Here is a 5,216-nt window from a genome sequence, read left to right as displayed (position 1 = left end):
CTGTTAAGCACAACCACACATCTGAGAAACTAAACCCACCAACCAAATTTTCTTGTTACATAAACTTGAAGTTGAATTTTTAATAAAAAATTAAGTTGTCAGTTTGGCTGTCTACCTATATTGGGTAACATGAGCATTTTCTACCTTCTAGGTGTATCAGGTAGGTAAATGTATCAAAGTTTTTCTTCTTTTTTCTTTCCTAAAGGAATTTTATCTGTCTTTCTCTCATATTTTTTTCCAGTTTTACACTCAATTCCATCATGTCAATGATATGATTTGTTCAACATATCTTTATTGATTCTGTTATATACAACAGAGTATCACTAAAGAAATAAACATGCATAAAACAAGATCCTTCTCATTGAAATCTTTCAGACTAGAATGGCAGATAACTATGAGACAGTGTGAGGAGTACATCCAGGTTGGAAGCTTATTTAATTTTGTGGGGGGGGGGAGCTTTTTAAGAAAAATATTACAGTGTACAAGTAAAAAACCATGTACAGACACTTCAAAGGGACCAATGCAAGTGAAGGGACTCTGAGTCTTAAGTTCCATTTAGGTTATGGTAAATCCACTGCTGATACAGAGCATTATAATGGTGATATACTCAAACTGCTATCAGAATACTATTGATCAGATTACTTTCTCGTGTACAATTACCATGTCATTAAATATTAGAGAAAGAAGTTTATTACTTCTGCCACCTCTGAAAGTCAATTGAGGGTTCATGGAAGTAAAATCTAGTTAAGATTGGCAAATGAGAAGTAGATCATCAGATAGAATAGGTGGGAAGGAAAACCTTTCAGACACAGAGAGATGTGCAAAGGACAAAAAGAAATGAGTGTGCACCTTTTAAAGAAAATGCAACTATGTACAGCATAGCAGTGTCATAAATGAATAAGGAAAAATGTATGGGAATTCCCTGGCTGTCCTGTGGTTAGGACTCAGCACTTTCACTGCAGAGGGCCCAGATTCGATCCCTGGTTGGGGAGTTAAGATTGCACAAGCCACACGGTAAAAAAAGAAATAAAGAAAAAATATATAGGCTGGATATTAGATTGTTGTCAGAGAAGGTCTTGGTTCTTGTTTGCCATGCTAAGTACAGCTGCTTTAAATTTTAAACCAGTGAAATGTTTGTTTAACAAGGAAGCCATAGCTCCTTTTGTTTTTTAAACAGGTTTAATTAAAATTATGTCACTCATCATAGTTTTTGAGTAAAAAATTATATTTCATGCTAGTACAGATACAAATCATTTATTGTTCATATATTGTTAATATTTATGATAGAATATAAGAAAAATAAAAACTACCATTTAACATTCACATTTATATATTCAATATAAAACATATAGAGAATATTATTTGTTAAGTGACTAGATATCATTAAATCACTACGAAAATAATTATCAGGCCCTGGCAGACAAATATGCTTTCACATGCTATATAAAATTAAGCATCAAAACAAGATAAAAATAACTTTAAGGGTCTGATAAAATAGGCTAAAGCAAGGACATTGAAAGTTAATGCTTTCCTTTCTACCTAAACTTGCCTTATTCAATTTCACAGATTTTATAAAATGTAATAATTCTTAAAAACCTATAGAGGGCAAAGAGAGACAAGATCTTCTAAATGGCCTAAATATGATTGTGAATCACCTAGATGACTCCAAATATTATTTAGGATGTTTTTGTTGAAGGTAACCAAAACCCAACACAAAGTGGTTTAAATTATAAGTAGAGTTGTGACAAATCATGGCTTTTACTCTATTGGTGATTCTGATTGTCAGTGATCATTTGTTAATATGTAAATGTAGTGGTTTCAACAGTTGTTGTTCTCACACATGCCTCCAGAAAAAGCCCATCAGTTCCAGCATTTCCAACAAGAATGAGCAAATAATTTTTGTATGTTCAGTACTTAATCAATGCCTGTCCAGTGGGATACAAAGCACTGGTTCATTTCAGTGTACCCTGCCATCTCTCCCGCACTAGGGATGTGGTCAGTGTTCTCCAGTGTACACAGGATATGTGGGAAATGGGGATTCCTGAACCAAAATTTGAACTCTGTTAGGACAATGGCAAAGGGAAATGAATTATTGCAACTGCATAAAATGGAATGTCATTGTTTTATCTCAAGTACTCACAATTTATCTCCTGAAATTTTGTGATGACTCCTAATTGTACATCTTTTTAATGTATTTTGTCAACAATCTCCAAACCATATCTATAATGTGATCTTTATAGCACAAGTCTGACTTATATTAAGGTTTTAAAAAATACCCTAGAACCACAGCAAAAATTATAGGTTCCATGAAACGGGCATCTCAAGTTTTTCATATTTCTCATGACTTACACATGTGCCCCCTGTTCTCTTACACTACACCTCAGAATTAACATTCCAGAATTACTAACTGTATGCATTTTTACATTTCTGTTCAGTGTATTTGCATGCCTTTGCTATAATGTCTGTGATCATTATTTCACCTAGACCTGAACTTTTAATTCTCCCCTAATAATCACAACTAGCTCAGATGAGTCCTTGTTCTGGAACACTTCCCAAATGCCAAAGGTCAGAGTGCCATTAGACTTCTTACACCTATAGTACTCATGCAACTCAGAACATTATTCTAAAAGTGTTATTTTTGTGTTTTCACATGAGGAGCTTTATGGAAGAACCAGTTCATTGCTGTGAGTGCAGCTCCTGCATAGCTGCATCTAATAAATACTTGCAAAATGAAACCATGGAGCTTCTGTGCAGGCTATAAGGAAACACTGGGCAGCAGGCAGCACTGAAGCTCGGCGGACCCCCCGCCACTGCCCCCTGAACTTCCTGAGGTCTAACCCGCAGGGATACTGGTTGCTCTATGCCGGCTTCAACCAGGACCATGGACTCTTTGCATGTGGGATCAAAAATGGATTCCAATTCTATAACGCCAATTCACCAAAAGAAAAAGAACAAGAATTTCTAGAAGGAAGAGTTGGCTATGTTGAAGTATTATTTTGCTGCCACTACTTAGCTTTAGTTGATGGTGGGGGAAAAAACCCTCCCAACAAAGTGATGATCTGAGATGACCTGGAAAAGAAAACTGTTATTGTCATAGGATTTTCTACAGAAGTCAAAGCTGAGTTAGAATTGTGCTTGTTTTGTACTCTGATTAAGGTGTTTACATTTACATGCAATTCCCATCAATTGCAGGTCTTTGAAACTTTCTATAACCCTAAAGATCTCCTGTGTCTGTCCAATAGTAATAACTACCCCCTTTGCCTTCCCAGGCAGGCACACAGGCCACAGGCTTACTCACGGACCTGGCCAGCACCAAGAAGTCGTCATTGGGCATTCCGGCCCACAAGGGCGTCCTGAGCTGCATTGCTCTCAACCACCAGGGAACAAGAATTTGAACGCATATGCAAAGAGGACCCTTCTAAGAATACTTGATATTTCAGGGCATTTAATCCAGGAACTACGAAGAGGATTTCAAGCAGCTAATATTTGTTGCATTAACTTCAATCAAGATGCTTTCCTCATCTGTGAGCCTGAAAACCATGGCACATTGCATACTTTGCTGCCAAAGTTTTAAAGAAGGAATAAACAGTCTAGTTTGGCGTCAGTGAATTTCCTTCCGAAATACTTCAGTTCCAAGTGCAGTTTTTAATAGTATCAGGTTCCCTCAGACTCTTCATACATTTGTGCCTTTGGAACAGAGCCAAATGCTGTCATTGTGATTTGTGCAGAGACAGCTACTACAAATTCCTGTTTAACCCAAGGGGGAGTGCAAGCGGGACGTCTATGCACAGTTTTTAGAAATGACCTACGACAGGCTGTGACTATTCACTGGGCATAAAATCAATACCCACGGCAGATTGCCACTGAGAGCGCTGAATGGGCCTCTCAAATTCCTGGGGCTGGTGCCTGCGCTCTGGGGCCTCTTAAGTAAGGTGTTGGAGGGATTGCCCGGGAACTCTGGTCTCAAAGCCTATGTGGCTGTCTGTTTTTCCTAAGCTAGGCTTTCCATCTCCAGTATTAAGGAAACAATCCTCATCAGGGCACTGTGGACACTCCAGGGGCTCCAAGCATCTCGTGCCTGACTGCTGGCTTGTTACCTTTAGATCAGCTGTGACGTTCATTTCAGTGGTACCACCAGATCCTAGCACTTGCATTTGGGGCTCCGTACAACCTTAGGGGTCTCTTGAGAAAAGGAGAGACAAATTGAATTTTGTCTTTGGTGACAGATTCTATCATTTTTACTGAGTTTTTGATGGGGAAATAAACAAAGAGTAAATGTTAGATCTGGTAACATCTGGTAAACATTATTACCAGATTTAAGTGGGAAATCCTCCCATCTGAACATGAAGGAAAAAGACACTGCCAAGTTTGAGATGCCAGGCATTTTCCCGGAGAGTCCCTCGTCTCTCCTCCGTGCCTGCTGTAATCCATAGTGTAGTTGTGTCTCGATTTTGGGAGTTCCCGTCTTTGTGTTGGAGCTGTTAGAATTAAGGCAAACGCCAGGCCAACCCTGTGAGCAACGCTTGTGTATCTCCTGTGATCTCCTGATGAAACTGCGGGGGGCAGAAGGGGGTGTTAAAAGAGAGTTTCTGTTACCCGTAGAGAACAGAGGAATGCATAGAATGAGTCATAGAAGAAAGTGTCACTCAATTTAGAGGTTATGAAGAGAAACTTTGGACATCTTAACAAAGCAGTGCCCAATTTCTGTTGTCATGGAGCAGGATGCCTTAACCTGCCATTTACACCGCCCTTTCTCACCATTTTCTTATCTCCCCAACGTTTATAAGAATAGCTGCACATTAACATTCTGGGAATGAGAGGAACATAATATTTTTTTTTAACATTTGGTAACTAAAATAGGTTACGGGCTCTATATCCTTAGTATTACTTGAGGTATATACTTAATTTTCTTAAATTCCTTTTAAACTTAATTTTATGGTTTTGGTTTCAGGTTGCAAATATTTAAACTCTACAGCAACAAGTTCTCAGTTTTGCCAGTTCCTTTACTCTCGTGTAATCAACTAACTTTGTATGTGGCTTTCCATGTAAAGTATGCATGTTACTTTTATGTGTATTTAATCATTAACATTAATTCTGCACTTATTTGTTATGTTTCTTTTTTTAAAAAAAATTAAAAATTGGAGTATAGTTGATTTACAATGTTGTGTTAGTTTCAGGTGTACAGCAAATTGAATCAGTTATACATATACATATAT

At 37.9% G+C, this 5,216-nt stretch overlaps 1 pseudogene across 1 annotated transcript; it reads left to right on the top strand.

Moving 5' to 3' along the window:
* The first annotated feature begins 394 nt into the window (after window positions 1-394).
* LOC309615788 (WD repeat domain phosphoinositide-interacting protein 3 pseudogene) lies at window positions 395-3,821 on the top strand (annotated as a pseudogene). Its single transcript has 2 exons — window positions 395-421; window positions 2,755-3,821. The product of its transcript is annotated as a WD repeat domain phosphoinositide-interacting protein 3 pseudogene (transcript).
* The last annotated feature ends 1,395 nt before the right edge of the window (window positions 3,822-5,216 follow it).

The sequence above is a fragment of the Balaenoptera borealis genome (assembly GCF_965194805.1).
Source record: "Balaenoptera borealis genome assembly, chromosome: 18".
Classification (NCBI taxonomy): Eukaryota; Metazoa; Chordata; class Mammalia; order Artiodactyla; family Balaenopteridae; genus Balaenoptera; species Balaenoptera borealis.
The sequence above is the reverse complement of the archived record's forward strand: the minus strand, read 5'-3'. Positions and strand labels throughout refer to the sequence as shown.